The following is a 21,908-nucleotide window of genomic DNA, read 5'->3' as shown; positions in this document are numbered from 1 at the left end:
TGGGTACTGTGTTAATTTGTTTGAAAGACAGATTGTGAAGATGCAAGACTGAGTGGAAATTTCCCATCTTTTTATGAACAAGTATGAAATGGGAACAGAACCCTTTGTCTGTCTCCAATGGAGTAATAGCCTTTATATCTCCTTTTAGGAGTTGCATTTAAGCCTACTGTAAGATAGCAGAGAGGGGCCACCTAATCCTTCTTTTAACTTTTCCTGTGAAGGATGTAATAGTTCAGATGAGGTCCTGTGCAGAATTCACCATTCCTTCATTATGCTTCTTCAGGCTGGGATAAACAATGAGAAACGTAGTCCTTAGGCATAGTAAAGATTTACATCTTGGAGGAGTATGCCAGTGGAGCTGGGGAGTAGAAGGTGACAAATTACCTTATGCTTGAGTGCATTCCTTATTCTGTGATTAGGCCTCTTCTCCTTCAATAGCTGGAGTGGCCTGGTAAAAAAGATCAAATCAGTGGGCTTTTTATTTACTACCAGGATGTAAACATAGTAGCACCTTTAACTGCATTTTTTAACAAATGGGGTGCACGTCTAACAGCCATTTTTACCAAAGCAAAAAAGGAAAGATTCCTGCAAACTGGAAAAGAGCAGATGTGATTCCATTTCACAGGAGCTGGAGCAGGATACATGTTGAAAATTTAGCCTAACAGTTTGCATAAGTTTACTTACAGAGAAAGTCAATCACTGCTTAAGAAAAGTATTTTGAAGTATTTGAAATCCACTGAGGCAGTTGACCAAGGTAGCATGGATTCACAGTAGGAAGGTACTGCTGATAACATCAAATGAAGTTTACCAAAACAATAACAACAGGGCTGTAGATCTGGTCAGCTTTGCATTTAGCTCAACACTGCAACTTGTCACAAAACTAATTTCCTAAACTTGTAGTACAAGATGTTTCAGTTACACATAATCAAGTCTGTGCAAAATGTTGCTGTGGGGGTTACTGTAGCTTTACATTGACTTACTCATATGTAGTATGTTTTCTTTTTTTTTTTTTACTCTAGGTGTATTTCTGCGTTGGAACCGCTCATCTAAATACCTTGATGAAGCCTATGAAGAAATGATCCACATAATAGAGCAAAATAAGGAACTGCAGACCAAGGTTAATGCACTTCGTAGGCAGCTGGCTGAACTTGAAACAGAGGATGGCATCCATGAGAGTCCATAGTACAGGGGTAGCATATGGGACATTCCAGGAGCCCTGTTACACTTCATATTCTTTTAAGTTCACTGCAACACTAAAGAGTAATTTCACACACACACAGACACATTGTGCATGCACTACAAGAATTTTTTGTTGAATTGCATTCAGCAGAAGTGGGTCAAAAGGTGCAGTATCTCCTTAATCAAATAAAAAAAATGTAGTATAGCTGCTTTGCAATTACATCTCTTGGATGTAGCTGCAGTTTATTCACTACATTCTCTGTCACTCAGAGAGGATCAAAATCTCTAATTCCAATTAGTTCTCCAATGTTTGTGGCTACTGCTTATTCAGAGTCTTGCTAGACCAAATACTTTAACGTAATCAGCCCTTTCAGTAAAAGGATTTTTTTGTCTGTTGGACATTCTTTTTTATGATAACATTTAAAAAGATGGCTTAGTCTGGTGTATTTTCTGGAGACAAAGTATTTCAGAGGCTATTGATTAGCACTGGCATCAATCCAACTTTCCTACTTGGTAAATGGGGTCAGGGTGTTTCATCAGCAGTGACTATTGCCTTGAGCCAAGTTTCACACCACTGGGTTGCTAGTATTATCGTTTTGTATTATCTGTCTCAGTTGCTTAATTAATGCATTTTCCCTGAATTTTGATATTAAGTTGAAGCTCACATCTCCATTTCATTTGATAGCCCCACTAGAAGTCTTAAACCTGACTCAGGTAGTCTTTTTACATTTTTTTCTCCTTCCATTGCATACCTCCTAGCTGGCCATCCTCTGCTTTCTGCTACTATTGCTCCTAACTTTAGTGTCCCCAGTAGTACTCCCTTGTGGCCAGGACCTTAGCCATAGAAAGTTTGGGAAGGAAATTATAGAGTAGGTCCTTCAAATATGCGGTCTTTTACACACAGGATTGTTTGGAACACCCCAAACTGGAGGGAGGAGCTGCTCATGTTATACACACCAACTCAGTTGACATCAGTCAATGTCAACCATACCCTCTAATGCTGAATTTAATGGTCATGTGTCTTGCAGTCGCAGCATGCCTCACCACTGGTGAACTGCTACATTGCAGACAGAAGAACCACCCTGCTCCCAGCAACCCAACTGCTCTTGAGTCAGACTGATCCCATTTAGAGTGCCATCCCTCTGTGCAATGGAGCCAGGCTGACTCAATATTCATATTGTTCAGAATGATAGCTTGAATTCCCTGAAGCTCCAGGTTGAATTTTACAGTTTTCTACTTTTCTCCTTGAGTACAGTTTTGACAGATATTTGATTAGACATTATCCTTGTTGCTGTATTGTTATTACCTGCTTTAGTTCAGTAACCAAAGATTTCATTGTAAATGTTTTACTATCTTTTATAGGTGATGGCACTAGACTGATGGTCCCCCTGACACAGATTACATGAGATTATGGAGGATAGTTTCACCTAAATGATTTCCATGCATATTGTATAATTTACTAGATGTTGAACAAACTAAAATGTCTGTGACCTTTGCAAGAACTTTTAACTGTCTGCCAAAAGTAAAAGGCTAAAAACCTTGGAGGTGAGTTCCCTTAAAGGAAGATGTAAACAGTTGCAGTTAAGCAGCCTAAAGTTAAGCCAGACTTATACATGAGATAGAGGGGTCACAGATATCTAAAACTGCACCTTGCCCTGTTGTAAACTCTAGAGATAAAAGAAAAGAAAAAGAAAACAAAAGAGCAAAAATAAAAAAAAGTATAAAATAGAAAAACCTTAACATGTATAAAAACATTAAACAGGTAGAGGTCACTACACTGAAAATTGTCTTGGTGGCCATTAAAGGTGGATAACCTTAGTATGTTCCTGATTATAGAACAGAGTTTGTTGTAGCATAGTGGGCACCAGCAAAGGCCACACATCTAGTGGAATTCTGACATGGGAATCGGGGTAATTTCTGCTTTTCCTGCCTTTTCATTCTGAAATGTCTGTCAGTGCAGAAACTTCTGGCACTTAACTCTCTGCTCTCATAATGAAGAGGCAGTAAATGAAGGATTTTGAGTAAGAAGAGAAGAGGTGTAATTGCATAGTTTCCTTCCATTTTATAGACTTTGTAAGAGTTGGTCAGCCACATCCATAGGTAAACCATCCCATTCTTTCTCATATCATAGACATTGTGTAAGATACTTCTTAGCATGTATACTTTCAGACACCAACAATGAGTTAACCAGATACATTATATGGAGCCCACAGTGATCACCTACAGTTGTTCAGTATTTATGTGGTCGATTTGATTGCAGTTCATACAAAAGACCTTTTTCATTGGGCATTGTATCATCACATAGAGAAGCTCCAGTCTTAGTTTTGTTAAGAACATTTCTAGATCTTCTGCTTCTAGAATGGACTGAAGACATTCTATAGCTAAAGACTCTCCCTGAGAATAGGCACACCCCAGTTGAATCCTGAAATCCTGTTTGGAGATGAACGTAAACAAAATTGGACTTGATATTTTTCACACGCCAACAGTGACTTATGCTACAAATGTTGCTTCAAAAAAAAAAAAAAAAAGGCCCTACTTTAGGAAATACCAATGGGGGGGGGGCATTCCAGACAGTCCTCAGCAAGTTTAAATAAACTGTTTTATAAAAAAAAACAAAAATTATTATTTGGGGGGCATTTTCTAGTTCCCTAACAACCCTTTTATTCTTCACAGGTTTCAGCTGTTTCCTCTGTAGGCCAGCAAATTTCACTTTTCTCCATCTGATTAAAATTACTTGTAAGTGACGGCTAGATGTAAGAAGTAAATGCTGTAGGAATTAATTAGAGCTTGCAAATGCACTGTATTTGCAAACTATGCCAAAAATCCTCAGATTTGTCTTTCTTTGACCTGCAGGCAAGTTCAAAAGTTATTGCAAAGATATTTAACCATTTCCTTTCTTGCAATAAGTGTTATGTATTATGCTGTTCTCTTACCAAAACAGGACTTGTTCAGGTCAATCTGGGGTTCAGTGAACCTAAAGAGCTTTGTAAAGGTATGGAAATTCACTTTTGTCGCTAACTGCTTTGGTAGCCGAATAGCAGCAGTGGATATGAGTTGTTATGACACAGTAGTGTAGCAGCTGCGTCTGTAATTTTCAGAGTGCATGGTGCCACTGTTGGCTTATATCAAATCAGAAGGAATTCACATTTTCCTTACGTGGACAACTGCCTGCTGAGGTCAGAATCTGTTGAGCAGCTGAGGTTCAAATGGCTCAGAAGTTGGAAATTACTGAAAACTGGTAAATTTCAAATGATCTCATCCCAGTCTGGTTTGCTTCTAGGCACAAGTCGTGGGTACTGTACAACAAAAAATTATTTTTGTCTCAGGAAAGTGGGGAAATTAAATAACTATTTCTTTTGAGACTTCAAACATAAGGACCAGACCCACTACCGGGCAGTTTCTCTCTGTTTTGGGATACTTGACCTTTTGTATAGTCTTGGTTCCACACACCATATCTCATTTAAGAAGGATCCATTGAAACCTTAGATTCATGTAGGACCAAACCTTTCAAGATTTTAAGCACATTCTTCCATTAATTAATGAAAATTTGCTAGACCTAAATCAACTAGTATTCCAACTGTCCCATCTTGCTTAAAAGGAGGTGAATCTTCCTGCCACTTCTGTCACGTTAAGTTACCACAGGAGACTCAAATTATGGTTGGGAAGCTGACATTCAGTTTAAGGCAGGTGTAGTCTCAACTGAACTCACAGAACATCGACATTGAGGAGATGTGGATGATTTGGTAGCCTCAGAAACCTTTATTGTCCTTATAGAAAGGCAAAGTATTTTCCCAGGCAGTACCACAGTCATGTTAAGATGGAAAATACAGACAGTAGAAAAGTGAAACTCTCTCTAAAGCAACAGAGATGCAAGAGACCTTCAGAACCCACCTCTAGGTATTACCTGAAATTCAGGATTTCTTACTTCAGTAAACTGGAAGTGTTTCTCATCCATATTCATGCTGTCATATTTACAGCCTGGATAATCGCCTTCTGAACCATTATGACTTTTTTTTTTTTTTTAAAGGGTTGTTGCAAAGAAAGCCTAACTCCAGAAAATGTTATAGGGGCAGGAACCACAAATGTATCTGTGGAACTGCTCAGTATATTCTGAATATCTTTTCTTTTGGCTAGCCCTCTTCCACGTTTGGAGTGCATTTTCTGTATGATCCAGCCTAAATTACTTGTCCATAAAAATACTTGCGACAGCATTGTCATCATCCATGGTCATCACCACTGGCTTCTACAATGAAAATGGTATTTCCTTAAAGGAATTATCTGTCTGATACCTTTAGGAGGGACATTGTACCTTTCTGGCAATTGTGCCTTGTTGGACAAATGTGCTGTATAATGTTTTGAAGCCATACAATACACTAACCTGTACCCTGAAAGGCTTTCTTAGGTTGACATCACACCTGCCAGAGAAATAGGTTCATAGGTTTATAGATTAGTACTACGCTAACTGCCCTTGCAAGCCATTTTTTTAAGCCTAGCCAATTATCCCTTGTGAGACACAAACCCTGTACCTTGTGTTTGTAAGGCAAACACCGTAATCATCAGGCCACCCACCCAACCCCTTTTTTAAGAGTTGCAGGCCCTTTATTGGTACATAGCCATACTTGGTCTTCTTCAAGGTCCAGGATAATTTGAGGACTTGCCATTCTTTTATCCCCACAGTGGTTGTAATTTTCGGGAAGAGAGGGTTTTATGTATGTTTGGTGTGCACATGCAGCATACATATTATACGGACAACACTGCCTCTTTCAAGAAAAGAGCATTTGGGTATTTTTATTCACTGGGGAAAACGTAAAAAACAGTTAAATCTATCATAATCATTTGACTAGAAAATTGTATTTCTTGTTGCTAAAATCAATGTGAGGAAACTCTGCAAATTATACCAAGGGTTCACTAGACCAAGTTAGCATCTACCTCAGAGGCATTTTTGAAGTGTTTCTACACTGAATACAAGTGAAGTTGCTACTTGGCAGATTAACTGCTCATTTATTAAGCACTACAAGTTGAAATTTCCCGTCTGAAAGAAAGACGGGATTTTGCAGAACTATCCAGAGGCCACTTTAAGATAAAGGGAGCATTAAACATTATTTACCAGTATTATAAAAGTACATGTGCTGTGAACAATTCAGTGATTTTCAAGACAGCCTAGTGCACTCAAATATTCTTTCAGAGTGCATTTACACTCCACAACTCCAAGTTCAGTGGACTTTGAGAGAACATGTGTGGTTACTGTCAAGCATGGGATCTGTTAAACCCTTAGCATTTGATAAATTCAAGTCTACTTTCTCCTGCATGCCTTTTTTTGCACAAGTTTGCATGAGTTTTTTTCTGCTTTCTACAGCTGTTTAGAAATGAAAAACTATTCACTCATTGCTTTTTTTAAGTGAAGGGGATACTGTACCTTTCACAAATACCTCTCTTTCGAATAATGAACTACGTTTTGACTAATCTGAATGTACACTTGGGCTCTTAAGTATACTGCTGTCTTTGCATTGCTGTACATATTGAATGACTGCTTCATTAAACCAGACCGATCATCTCTTTTACTAAGCCTAATGAGATTTGCAGACGTCATGAGCAGACAAGATCAATGTACATTCCTTTGTATGTATATAATGAAAATTTACATTATTGTATGACTTGTGATTTGTTTTATGCGTCTTGATGTATTGTATGTCGTGCAATATCCACACATTTGTTTACTTGCAGTTCATTAAGAAACTACTATGAAGAAATGAAACTTCCATTGTTAATAATCTTTGCAAATCTGCTGGACATTTTTCCAGCAAAACTGGTGCTCCAAGATGGTGCACAAGAACCAGTGTATACTGCACTGTTAATCACTCTTAGGTTTTAAATAATCCTATTGTCCTCTTTTTTGAATCTGTATCAGTGTCATTTGTATCACTATTTAGGAATCACTTGATCATGTTACATACTGCATGGTTTATGTGATCTTTTCTGACATTAATAATATTGTGCATTAATTCAAGTAACAAAGCAAGCCTCCTGTGTAATTGTAGTTTTGAGCACAAATCACATTTTTGAGTAAGATGACTGTACTACAGAGATATTTAGATCATCAAATGTTTGTTGTAAAACTACTGCCTCACTGCAGTCAGTGACTGAGCAAAACATAGTCACTGCATCAGTTAAGTAAGTGCTATTTTTGATTTGTTTTTCTTTTTTAAATAAATGCAGCCGGAGTGTCATTTTCAAAAGCAGTATATCTTAGTGGCTAAGATGGTGAAGTCAAATGTTTCAATGTTATCAGCCCTTACTTGTATACTGTATGACCCTAATTTAAGTACTTCTGGTGTCTCTAGGTCACTCCTGAAGTTGGGACCTTTCATCTCATTATTTCTACTCAGATAGCATTATTTGATTTCATTCTTACATTTTTATACATGATAGCAGTACTAAATCATTTATATACTCACAAGGTGATAATTTTATCAGTACAAAATGTAAAACAGTGTAAGCATAGTTTAAACCTGAAAATTATATTGTTTGGATTTCCAATGTTTTTTTTAAATTAAACCACCCCTCAGAATTCTGTCCCATTGTAATTGCATTTACCTCAGATGTCAAAATTACCTTATTTAGAATTTTGCTGAACTTATAGTGGCACCTTTCCTTCTGTAGCTGAACCTTTGTCTTTTTATCCCGTCTTTAAACTCTCTAGAAACCTCATTATGTTAGCTGCTTGCACAGGAAAGAGCAAATGTGTAGACCTTGCTAAGTCACTTTGACTTTCTCATTGTATGTGCCACTGAAATTGGATTATTGACTGTTACAGGGAGGCAAAGCTGTCTAGCATCAGCCCTTGTGCGAAGCATTGCAGTAAAGATTGTGCTCCGCAGGCACTGTGAAGAAAGACTGGGCAAACACTGGTTCTGCAGATGTCTGTATGGAACATTTATTGGGGAAAAACAGTGTTAAGTGTTTTAAGAACTGTTGTGTTTTGAATAAAGCCCGGAATGAAGTCTTGTTCCTTTTGCAATGAATGAAGCCTTAAGTGAAGTCTTACTCATTCTGTAAGTGCTGCATGTTAAGTACAGGAAGCCAGAAACCTAAGGCTCTTATTCTGTTTATTGAATGAAGTGTTGCAATTTTACACTTAATTTAGGTTATTTAGGTTGACATAATTGTTGAACCAAAGTACAAAAGACTTTTTCTTAGCAATATTAAATGGATTTAGGCCAGTGTACCAAGGTCAAGCTAACTAACCAATTTCACCTGAAACAATGGACCTACAAAATTAAACAATTGAAAAGAGCATTGAAACATAAGGACACCATCAGTACAAGTCCATAATACAAATGTAAGTACAAACCAAAAATCTGTTTGCTATTTGTGTTAGCTCTTATGTTGCAAAGTACGTACAAAAACAGCAGATACCTGCCTAGCCTGTAAAGCACAGTCAATACTTAACCGTAAGCAGTCTACCAGCTGCAATAATGTTTGCCCAGAAAAGCACTGATGGCCCTGTTAAACCATACAGTTCTTTTTCTCTTATGCTACTGGTGTATTTTAACAGTGCAAAGTAATTCTTCCCTTTTATGTAATTCTGTATTGTACAGTTCAGTCATTTCTGTTTCTTCTTGACTACTCTTTTCAACTTTGGTAAGAGTCCATGTTAATCTCCTGTATCTGATAAACCAGTCTGTTAAGTGAAGACCTCACCTCAGTGGCAGTAGCATAGCTAGGGCTGGGGTGAGACAGGTAACTGCCCTACATGCACAGTTTTGGGGGTGGGTATGAGCTGCTGATCCGAATCTCTCTTTAATGCAGTACTGGCTTTTAAAATCCTGTGTTGCATTTGCTGTCAAACTTGAGAGAGTTGTAGCTGTCTGTGTGTGGTCTAAACTGCTTGCTTCTTCTTCTTTCAGCTTTTCCCGGTTAGGGGTCGCCACAGCGGAACTCCGGTCCGCTAATGATTGGCAGTAGATTTTTTTACAGTGCCGAGGTTCCAGCTCGATGCCCAACCTTCAACGAAGGCACGCCCATTCACGCATGTCTATCGAACGCCACTCGACCTTGGGGAGGACATGCAGACTCCACACAAAAGGCGCTCCAGCCGAGAATTGAACGGGAAAACCTCTTGCTGTGAGGCGACATTGCTACCGCTACACCACCGCGGCTTGCTACAGTTAAAAAAATTCTCTCTCCAGTTGAAGAACTGAAGGGGGTCTGATGCTAATTCACAGTACCAGCACAGGGTGCTGGTTGAGCCAAGTATGCTTCTGCTTAGTGGTACAGTCCTTTACGAATTTGTCTGGATTTCCTGGCTGCCATTTTATTTTGTTACAAATGTATATGCTGTCCTGATAGCTGTATCATAAGTATGTTTGTTATCACAACCCCTCAGATACAGTCCCATAATTTGTATTCATTTATTCTTTTGCTGATAATCATTTTGTCATGTTCATGGAGCTGGAATCTGTCAAGGCAGTCAGTGGATATTAGTTACAGAACACACAGAAATTATTTTACAATGAAACACCATTCCTGCTGAGCTGAAAGTTTCTGTTTGTTAACGCACATTTTCACTGACTAGAAGCTTTGCGGGTTATATACCTGTTATTGACTAACAAGTATCTTGTACAAAGACCTTGTTATTCTCTGAAGTTAGTAGGTCTTGGGGTGGCAGACATTCCCTTTTTAAGTAATAGGCTAGCTGTCCATGCGGGCCATTTTAAGCCTAGCCAGTTTTCTTTTTAATGCTCGAAATAACCTATCCCAGTTGGTTATAGATTGACCTTACCAATCCCACGGTCAATAATTATGTATTACTCCTAGTGAGAGTAACTGGAATCGTAGCATAGATCATTTGAGGGAACCCATGCATGGGATAAAGCATTTATGAGCTGCCTCTGTCCATTAGTATACAGGGAGCAGTCCTGGGGTAAATTTTCTGTTTCCAATCCATAGATCTAAGTTGCACTAGAAAATGAACAAGGATCAACTTTATTTGGATGGGAAGTCTGTTCCATAGCAGCAGTATCCTCTGCGAGATATACCTATCAGTCCAAAGCGTTCTGTCAATGCTGCAGAAGAGGTTATTTATAGTCTTGCATTTGACTACATCTTTTGATAATAGCAAATACATTTATTGTAATAAGATAAGAAACTGCTAAGCTTGTATCCCAAGAACTTCATTTTTTGTCACAAGTCTTGCCGTTTTTCCAGTTTCTGTACTGTTTTCCATTTTAGGGTTGTGGTAGATAGTAATCTTAATTCCAGTTATAGTCCGTCTGTGCTGAATTCTCTTACCCTGCTGTTAAGATGATTGCATTGCTATATGTGTGTGTTGAGCTTTGAACAAGGCACATTTCCTTTATTAAATTTTTCTGTGTGGTCTGCTCTGTATCAGAGAACAAAGTAAGAGTTTTCAGCTAGGGGCCATTTTGACATAATGTGTAGCATTTTCAGTTTTAAAGAAAATATAGGACTCTGGACAAATAGAAGGAAACTGTGACAGAATTTCTTTAATTAGTTGGTAAAAGGAAAGTAACATTGCCATTACTGCTAACTGTCTAGGAGATGGAATTCAGTCATACTAGTCAGTGGCAAAAAACTAATATTGCCAATTTGAAATGTACCTGTATTTTTTGTCTTTAAACTTTGTGATTTCAGGACAGATGTCTTCACAGCTCACAATGATTTCACCATCTAGTCACAGTCCTGCTGTTGTTGCTGTGTGAACTTTTGTTTGTTAAATTTTAATGAATAGACCATTATGAGACAGTCAGTCATAGATTAGCAAAATAGCAAGCAAGGAGAGATTAATCTGCTGATTGTTCATCATATTTCACTGTTGCAGTCATTACAATTGGGTTATCCTGCTGGCAGGCTACCCGCAGTCGGCCTGAGTTCCAAAGTCTAGGTCCGGCGTCGGTTGCTTTCGCCTCCTCCCTGACGTCAGTGCGCCAGGGATATAAAAGATGCAGCCGATGCCATTTTCTTCAGTCTTTCTTGCCGCGCGGTGCCCGAAGCAAAAGCAGTTCGCAAGTGCCGGTCGGCCGACTCCTGAGATTTTCAAATTCGAATTTCAGATCTGAAGTCTTCATTAAAGCTAAGTATCCTGTTGGGGAAACTTTTTTCTTGCTCCAGACCGATGTCAGAAAAAGTTAATTGTATTTCTTGTGGGAAGCAAATACCTCATAAGGATTTTCATTCTTACTATATTCCTTGCCTAGGCCCTAACCACGACGTTGCTAGTTGTCGGTTTTGTGCTAGATTTAACTAACGCACTATTAAGCATCGGTACGATTTTGCATTTCATTACTTTGGCAGAAGATTTAATTATATAATGCAGTCGGAACAGTCGACTACCGGAGTTTATAAAAAGCGCAAAGAAAAGGACAGGCATCCGAGGTCCAAAACCGAGGCTTCCTCTAGGCCTGTCGCCGGTTCTCAGTGAGGTGCTTTTGCAGCTCCTGACGCCCGCTACCTCAGAGCCACAGGCTGCTTCCGACTCCCACGGGGAGCCGATGGAAACTCAAGGTATTGGACACTCGGAAACTGTTCCCTCAGATGGGTACGGAGCCACTGAGCAGGCATCAGCTTCTGAAGGTGTTTTCAGGCCTACACAGTTATATGTGAAACCTACTTCAGCTTCAAAGGCAAAGACTAAAGTAGCTCTAAAGACAAAGAAACAAGTACAGCATTCTCCTGGACAGGCCTCCATGCCTAAAAAACAGATGCTTAAAATGGCCGAAGACCTAATTACCTAATTACTTTGATCAGGGGTTCCCATCCCCCTCCTGATAAGAGGCCTAGGCAAGAGATAGAATATGAATCTTCAGATCAGGTTTCCATTTCCTGTGATTCCTCTTCTGAACAGGAATATTCTCTTCCTCCCTATGAGGATTTTGATGCTGAAGAATCTATCCCTTCAGCCTCTCCTCCTGAGGATTATTCTTTTGGGGAGACACTGCTTACTATGAGGGAGCATTTTCACTGGGAGAGCCAAGATTACTCAGAATCTAAGAAAAGGCTCAGAGACTTCCTTTTATTACCTCAGCACAGGCCCCTTGCTATTCCTCCTGTTTTAGACATTGTAGATGATGTATTTTCAGAGTCCGGTCTGTCTTCTGACTCTTTACCACCAGCTCCTGTTAAACCAGACAGATACTACAGGGTTCCTGATTCACATAAATTTCTGTATAAAAACACTGCTGCTGACCCAGCAACTATCTCTCAGGGTCCGAAAGGGGTCTAGGCTTCCACTGCAAAAAACCCTATTCCCTCGGATAGGGATTCAAGGGCCCTGGACAGATGGGGGAAAAAGATTTATACTTCTGCTACCTTGGCTGTAAGAGCTTTAAATTTTCAGTTTCATATGCTTAAATATCAGCAAAATCTTATGTCACTGCTTAAACAGAAAATGTTGACAAATTCAGAATGTGCAGAAAACAAAGAAATGCAGGATTTATTGCATGCAGCTGAACAAGTGGGAAAGCATACCTTGAAATGTGATTTTGATTCTCCAGAGGCCTCCTGCAGGGCCGCTGTTACGGGTTCTGTCATTAGGAGGCTGCTTGGTTAAAAGAACAGAATCTGCCCAATCATGTTAAAGCAAAACTATTAGATGCTCCATTACAGCATGATACTTTGTTTGGTGTTAAAGCAGAAGAGGTGTTGACGAAAATGGAGGACAAAGCTAAATCCATGGAAACAGTCAAGGATTTCTTACAGGTACAGCCTCCCAGATTTACCAGGAACTGGCCTACAAAGAATTGGTCCTTACCAGTGTCAGACAGGCCACAAAGAGGCAGATACAGACGCCCCAGAGGCAGATCACAGTACCAAGGCTCATACAGGCCTAAACAATGTGGTGCTTCTACCTCTAAAAGCGGAGAGGAAAAATCACAGCCATACAGGAAACAGTCTCAATGACTTTCCCCTGCCAGCACTAAGCACTTATCTTCTGGCAGCTCCTTTGGGGGGATAGCTAGCACTTTTTTCACAAAATTGGCACATGATCACCCAGGACAAATGGGTCTTAAATATCGTATAACAAGGCTACAATTCCACTTTCACACCCTGCCAAGGCCAAACGGTATGCCAGACCTGCCACCCAATCAATGGGCAGAGGCACAAAAACAAGTTTCATCCCTCATGGACATGAGGGCCATTCAGCAAGTACCACACTAAGAGCAGGGACTAGGATTTTACTCAAGGCTATTCTTGATGCCCAGAAAGGACAAAGCCTGGAGACCAATACTGGACCTGTCTATCCTAAACACATTTCTGGATATTCCAAAATTCAAAATGTTAACTCTGCAGCAGCTTCTGCCCATGCTGGGCAAGAAGGCTTTGCTTGTGACTTTAGACCTAAAAGAGGCATACCTGCATGTCCAGATCAGACAATCATGCAGAAGATACCTCAGATTTATAGCTGGCTCAATGCACTACCAATTCTCTGCACTGCCCTTTGGCTTATCTACTGCGCCCAGGGTCTTCACAAAATGCCTGGCACCAGTAATTGCATTTTGCAGACAAAGAGGAATACAAATAAATCCTTACTTAGACGACTGCCTTATTCAAGCAGAGAACAAGGACACTCTACTACAGCATCTGGCATTTGTAAAAAGATTACTAACAGGTCTAGGGTACACAGTAAACAAAAAGAAATCAAAACTCGCACCCTCTCAAGAGATAATATTCCTGGGTGCAAGCTTAAATACAACTGCCCAGATGGCTTATCTCATGCCAGACAAACACAGACAACTGACTACTTATTTCAAAATGTTGGCAACAAAGACCTAGTTATCTGCAAGAAAAATTCTGCAGGCTTTGGGCTTCATGGCATCCTCAAAACTCGTACTCCCTCAAGAGATAATATTCCTGGTTGCAAGCTTAAATACAGCTGCCCAGATGGCATATCTCACGCCAGACAAACACAGACAACTGACTACTTATTTCAAAATGTTGGCAACAAAGACCCAGTTATCTGCAAGAAAAATTCTGCAGGCTTTGGGCTTCATGGCATCCTGCATTCTGCTAATTCCATATGCAAATTGTCACAGCCAGGAAACAATAATTACCCTCATTCTCTGCCTGCAGCAGGAGTTTCGATGGTGGACAAAGGCCTGTCACCGCAACACGGGACAGCCATTCACCTTACCCACAGCCAGGCAGACATTGACAACAGATGCATCAGATTATGCCTGGCGGGCGGCCATATGGCAGGAAGATGTATTCAGGGCACATGGTCCGCAAGTCAAATGCATCTACATAGCAATCAAAAAGAGATGCTAGCTGGTCAAAATGCCCTGACAGCCTTCAAGGATCTACTTCATCCAGGACAACTACTGATAAAGACGGACAATACTACAGTCATGTGGTACATAAACAAGCAGGGAGGCACACATTCATACCCCCTCTGCAGACTAGCCATGAACTTGTGGGACACAGCATTGACTTACTAAGTACATCTGCAAGCACAATTCCTTCCAGGAAAGATAAATACTCTGGCAGACGAACTAAGCAGAAACCTAATGGATCCCCGCAAGTGGAAATTCGATCCACAAGTCTTCAGCATGATAACAAGGAAGTGGGGATGCCCAGAAATAGACCTATTTGCCTCCCCTCACAACTGCCAACTACAGAGATTTTGCACAAGGACTTATCACAAGCAAGCATGGAAAGTGGATGCTCTGTCTTTCAGCTGGAAAAACCCTAACAGTGTATGCCTTTCCTCCTCTGCCTCTCCTCCCTAAGGTACTCCTCAACGTCAGACAAGAGAAGCCAAAAATGATACTGATTGCCCCAGACTGGCCCCGCCAGCACTGGTACCCAATCCTAAAGAGCTTGTCTCAGTGCCCAGCTTGGACATTACCTCAAATTCCTCACTTATTGACCCAACAACAGTAAGATACTGCACAGCCAACTCAGGACCTTAAACCTGGCAGCATGGTGGATAATGTAGCCATTCAAGACACACCTCTCTCTAAAGCGGTGATGGATGTTATTTTGGAGGCCAGGAGGCCTAGCACCAGAAAATCTTATGCAGAAAAATGGAAGAGATTCTGTGCTTGGAACCAGGCACAAGGTAACTGATTTATTACTGTTTCCTGCTTTTCTGTGTGCTTTCTACCTCAAAAACAAAAAAAAAAAAATCCTTGTTTTCCCGCCTCTTCTCGACTAGTTTAGACCAGTATACAGGCTTTGCTGTATTCTGGGTTGTGGTGTAGTTCCTGTGTTGTCCATTGTCTTACTTGGATAGAAGGAAATTTCTTTGCTCACCAGTGGGAGTGGGGAGCCTTGAGCAGCCTATCTGTCCCTGAAGAAGTGAATTTAAGTATTTTTTTGCTGTTTTTTTACCTGAAATACCTTCCCTTGCTTACCTTGAACAAGCTTAAACTGTTTTTTTTACTGTTTGTTGCATTATATATTATCTGCACTTAAAGTTTCATTTAGTCGAAAATTGGTCGAAAGTGTTTGTTTGTTAAATTTAACTGTTGAGGCTGCCCACTAAATTGTGCTAGCCTGTGTAACTGATTTGTTACTGTTTCCTGCTTTTCTGTGTGCTTTCTATCTCAAAAACAAAAAAAAAACAAAAAAATATCCTTGTTTTCCCGCCTCTTCTCAACTAGTTTAGACCAGTGTACAGGCTTTGCTGTATTTTGGGCTGTGGTGTAGTTCCTGTGTTGTCCATTGCCTTACTTGGATAGAAGGAAGTTTCTTTGCTCACCAGTGGGAGTCTTGAGCAGCCTATCTGTCCCTGAAGGAGTGACCTCAGCACAAGAGCTTGTAGTAATTGGTTGTTTTGGACCATTTCTAGCTCTTTTGAAGTTCCCTGTTTAAAATCTGTGTTTGCACGGCTTTGCGTTTTTGTGCGCATAGCCGGTTAAACTTTTTCTGGCTCCGCCAAGTCTGCTCTTCAAATTTTCCCTTAAGAAAGCTCTACTCTTATAATAATCAGTCTAATCGCTTTATTATAAGCCTATCACTTGTTCTCAAAACCTCTCTTCTAAGTAAGCACTCGCTAACTAAAGTAAGCACTACATCCACCCACCTTCCCTGTGAGTACCCACTACCCTTAAAGACACAGCACTCCCTTATAATATTCTAGCATGTCGAGTGGTAGATTACTAGCATCCTCTCCGGTTCAGCTGGTTAATCTTGGAATCTTGAGACAATGCTACAGTTGTCTCATGTGCACAGACAACCCTCTCCTCCTCCCCCCAACAAACACAAATACATGTGAGAGATGCAACTATATAGCCAAACTGGAGGCTGAACTCTCTCAACTCAGGACCGGCAAGACCAGACAGGAGGAGAAGGTAACCACACACACACACACACACACACACACACCAAACCCAGTCCCACATAGACCTACCATAACTGCTAACCAAGCACCTAATAACACAAAGACATACTCTGAGGCTCTAACAAAAAACTTACCAAAACAACAGAGGCTCCCAAAGCAGACACCCAAAAATCCACCACCTCAAAACATAACACATGCAACACATACTTCAATAAATCAGTGTGTCAAACAGTCACAGCCCTTAAGGCCAAACAACATGCCTGATACACTAGTAATAGGTGACTTTATAGTCAGACACACTGACGTTCCGCTTACCAGGCTGAAAAAGGAGAGGGTAACGGTGTGCTGCTTATCGGGAGCTAGGATCCGCCACATAACACATGCACTCAGGTCACTCCAAAGCAAGTACAAATATGACTCCGTCATTGTCCATGCCGGTGTGAATGACCCGAGACGTACCTCCCTGGACTACATGAAAAGAGACATAGAGGAGCTCTCTGATTATGTAGCCCAGGCTGGTATGACCCTGACCCTGAGCAGCATCTTGCCCTCACCAAGAATGATGCCACAATACAAAGACAAGATGATCAGCTTTAATAATTGGCTCAAATACTGGTGTCATTCTAGGGGGATCCAATGTCTGTCTGCTTGGGATGACATGCTGGACAAGCCACGCTGCTTCGCAAGGGACGGCTTGCATCTGTCACCAATGGGCTTCCGGATATTGGCTAAAGCTCTTGCCTCCCCCATAGTGCCTTTTTTAGGCAAGGCTCAAAAGACAAACCCACCTCCTTAGAAAACAAAAATGGAAAAAAATTAAGTGTAATGCTGTTCAACGCCAGAAGTCTAAATCTCAAGATGCAGGCTCTAGAAGCACTCCTCAGTATTGGAGAACATTGATGTCTGTGCAGTAACTGAAACCTGGTTCAAGGCTCCTAATAGCACCCCAGCGCTACCAGGCTATACCTCGTATCATGCTTTTCGTCCCCAAAACTCGGGCCAAACCAAAAAGGGAGGGGGAGTGTCCATATTCATCAAGGACACCCACACCTCCAGGTTAGTGGCAACACATGAAGCATCAGAGACCATCCAGGTGCAACTAACCATAGGCAAAACTGCTGTACAACTGATAGTGTGTTGCAGACCACCCTCCCAATCACAGGAACCCCACTCAGCCTTCCTGAAGACATTGGAGGATATGAATGTCTCACCAAACACCATCATATTAGGTGACTTCAACTACCCTAACATAGACTGGGTGCATTATTCTAGCCCAAACACCCTAGCCCAAAGGTTCCTGGAATTCATAAATTCAAATGCAGTGGAACAGCTAGTCACCTCTCCCACAAGGGGAGATAATATACTAGACCTGATCATCACAAACATGGGGACAAAGTGCTCCACACCAGAAGTATACCCCTCACTAGTGAGATCTGACCACAACCTAATCACCCTGGATATACATATCCCACCTCCACCCCCAACACAAAAGACTACAGTGAAAAACTTCTCAAAAGCCGACTTTACACTTCTTAAAACTGAGATGGTATCCTTTAAGCCCACTGGGCCAGTGGAAACCACATCCCACAATGCAGAATCCTTCACAAATGCTTTCTACGGACATCTCCAAGAATGCATGGATCATGCAATCCCAAATAAAACCAAGACCCTCTCCACCAAGGGCAGGCGTCCTGTCTGGTGGACACCAGCTATAAACAAATTGTATAACAAAAGAAGGAAGCTACTGCACGACAGGGCAAAATCCCATAAAGAGAAGGCATCTCTGATCAGCACTAGTAGAAATCTACATTCTCTCATAAAAACATCCAAGGCCAACTTTGAGAGAAAAATCGCTATGGACACTAAAGATAACCACAAGGCCTTCTTCAGCTATGCTAGAAACCTGGGCAGAAACCCTCAGATATGTTCAGAGTTAGTTCACAATGACAAAAAATACACTGAACCCACAGATATTGCCAACATTCTGGCAGACAGGTTCAGTGCAAATTTCTCCCCTCCCTCACCCCCAAAAGAAGAAATACTTATCCCAGCTGAATGTAACCTCCCTGTCATCTCAGATGTCCAGGTGAGAACCACCCTCAGCAAAGCTAAAAACACAGCATCAATGGGACCTGACGGTATCCTGGGTTGCATGCTACGTGAACTCCAAGAGGAGCTAAACCCGCACGTAAAAATGCTATTTAACCTTAGCCTTACTACAGGATATGTACCTGAACACTGGCGTACAGCAACAGTAGTCCCACTCCACAAAGGAGGCACCTCTACAGACCCTGGTAACTACCGCCCCATAAGCTTAACCAGCCTGGTCTGCAAAGCTATGGAAAGAATCATTATGGAACTCATAAACAGAGACATTGGGGACTTATAGACACTTGATCCCACCCAGTTCGGCTTTGTAAAGGGCAGATCCTGCCTTTTGAAACCTGGTTGACTTTTTCGAAACCATCACTAGAGCCATTGACGAGGGCAAAGCAGTCCATACAGCCTACCTGAACTTGGCTAAAGCTTTCGACACAATACCCCACTCTGGCATCATAGACAAGCTCAACAGCTTAAATGTAAATCCATATGTCACAAGATGGGTGGCAAACTGGCTAAAGGATAGAACCCATAAAGTCAAAATCGCTGGAGCCATGTCAGACTCAAAGCCAGTCACAAGTGGTGTCCCACAGGGCTCTGTCCTGGGACCCCTCTTGTTCGGCATTTATTTCTCAAATGTGAAAGCAAACATGGGAGGGTTGTGGCTGACGAAGTTCGCAGATGACTGCAAACTAGGCGCCATAGTCGATACCAGCTGACACGTACATCCTACAGAAAGGCCTCACTGAAACGGACAACTGGTGCCGGAGTCATGGCCTTAAACTAAATGCCAAAAAATGTATAGTCATCCCCTTTGGGAAAAACAAAGTACCCACAAATTATCACATAGACAGTAACCCACTGAGTACGGAAAAAGTAATCAGAGACCTGGGACCCAAGTCGATAGTGACCTCTCATTTGACACCCACATTGCCGAAGTGGTTAGAAAGACTTTCTACCTTGCCCACCTTATCATGAAGGGATTCACATCCAGATCAAAGGAGGTCATTGTACCCCTATACTCCTCTCTTATCAGGCCCATGATTGAGTACAATGCCCCATTTGGTATGTACCTCACCTGGCACTTGCAACAGCTAGATAGACCCCAGAAGTACCTCACCAAGAGGATCAAGGGTCTCCAACATATGTCATATGCTGCCAGACTAAAGAAACTCCAGCTCTATTCAGTAGCATACCGCCTGCTCAGAGGTGATCTGTGCCTGACGTACAAGGCCATGTCCAATCAGGAATTGATGGACATGCTCCACCTCAAAAAATCCAAATCCATCAGAACCACGAGAGCTAAAGATTTAAGCCTCAGCACAAATATGAATAGGACATGCTGGAGGGACAAATTCATAACTCAGAGGCTTCCCATATTCTGGAACAGAATCCCAGTTCATGTTAGGCAGAGCCCCTCACTGACTCTCTTCAAGAGAAATCTTGACGAGTGGATAGGAGATCATAGGTTTACCCCAGGGGTCATCTCTGTGTCACTACTAGACAGAGGCACAGTAAACTAATTCTATTATGTAAGGGGGTCTTCACTGTGTCACTACTAGACAGAGGCACAGTATTCTAAATCTATACTGTACACTTTTGTACCATTACATGGGGTGGCGAAAGCCACATCACTATGGCTTGGCTTATAAATGTCCCAGGGCAGATAGCCTAGTACCAAACTATGAAACTATGATTGTTCCAAATATTCCTCGGATTTTGCAGTACTTAACTGAGATGCTGGATAAAGGCCTTTCCTTTACATCAATTAAAATTCATGCCTCTGCCATTTCAGCTCATTACAATACAGAACCACATATTTTTTCTCATCATTACTAAGGCAATACCTCAGAGGGGCCAAAAACATAAGACCTCCAAGGAGAGCACCAATACCTGCATGGGACCTCAATTATGTCTTGGAAAAACTCACACTGCCTCCGTTTGAGCCAACCTCTGCAGCTGATATAAAATTCTTATCCTGGAAAACAGCTCTGCTCCTAGCAATAACCTCTGCTAGGCGAGTCTCAGAGTTACACGCACTCATGGCTGTGGAACCTTTTATCATTTTCCATCCTGACAGGGTTTCTCTGAGGACAAACCCTACATTTATGCCTAAGGTAGTGTCCAGTGTGGCCCTTAACCAAACAATTCATTTGCCTACCTTTTATCCAAACCCACAGAATAAGAGTGAGAGACTTCTGCATTCTTTGGACATTCACAGGCAGCTACGCTTCTACTTGGACAGAACCAAAGCTTTCAGAAAGACTGAACAACTTCTAGTAGCATATGCTGCATGATCACAAGGAAAGCCCATCTCAAAGCAGACTTTTTCAAAGTGGATAGGTCACTGCATTCGTTTCTGCTATTCACAGCATGGCAAATCAGTGCCTAAGGCATTAGGCCACATTCAACCAGAGCAGCAGCCACTTCAGCAGCCTTCCTCAGAGGAGTACCAACCAAAGACATCTTAAAGGCTGCAGCTTGGAGTTCACTGCACACTTTTACAAAGCACTATCACTTACCTCTCTACTCTAAATCCAGGGCAGGCTTTGCCACTGCAGTTCTGCAGGGCCTCATAGCCTCTCCTAATCCTATTTAGCACCAGCCTCCCAACCTTAGCTTTGGGATTCAACCCAATTGTAATGACTGCAACAGTGAAACACGATGAACATAGTACAGTTGTGTACCTACCATAAATGTAGATGTTTGAGTGTATTCACTGTTGCAGTCCAGATTACCCTCCCACCATCTCCCTTTTCCTTTGCTGGGACTTATCTGTACTTCTCTTTTCTATACAACCTATGGGGTGTATTTGCTTGTAGATTAAGGAAAAGCTGTTTTTGTGTATGCATGCTTTTTGGCATAATTTAGTCTACCTTTTTAGGGGCACCTGACATCTGGGACAAGAAAAATTGAAGAAAATGGCGTCAACTTCATCTTTTATACCGCTGGCGCACTGATGTCAGGGAGGAGACGACAGCAACCGATGCCAGACCTAAACTTTGGAACTCAAGCCGACTGCAGGTAGCCTGCCAGCAGGACAACCCAATTGTAATGACTGCAACAGTGAATACACTCGAACATCTACATTTATGGTAGGTACACAACTGTTCTTTACATCTTTTAATTGCAATGTGTATGTGGTTAAAAAGTTTGTCAAGAAGTGAGTGTTCCATAATGTTGCATAGAATATGTTACATATTTTTTCAGTTTCATTAATTTAGCTTGCACTGTGGTTTCATTAATCTTACTTGGGTGGGGGGCCTTCTTTCCAGTTATCTTGCAGGGGGGTACAGACCCATAAAGTCAACAGTGAATTTCTTCATTT

General features: G+C 41.4%; 1 long non-coding RNA gene across 1 annotated transcript in view; it reads left to right on the top strand.

Annotated features, from left to right (window-relative positions):
* Positions 1-8,201, top strand: part of LOC122794407 — a 231,878-nt gene extending 223,677 nt beyond the window's left edge. Inside the window, exon 2 of the long non-coding RNA XR_006363639.1 lies at positions 1,020-8,201. This is a non-coding gene — a long non-coding RNA (uncharacterized LOC122794407). The remainder of the gene's footprint in view (positions 1-1,019) is intronic.
* Positions 8,202-21,908: the final 13,707 nt, after the last annotated feature.

This window comes from Protopterus annectens, chromosome 2.part1 (genome assembly GCF_019279795.1).
Source record: "Protopterus annectens isolate FY-2018-M chromosome 2.part1, PAN1.0, whole genome shotgun sequence".
NCBI classification, from domain to species: Eukaryota; Metazoa; Chordata; order Ceratodontiformes; family Protopteridae; genus Protopterus; species Protopterus annectens.
This window is presented reverse-complemented; position numbering and strand designations above follow the sequence as displayed.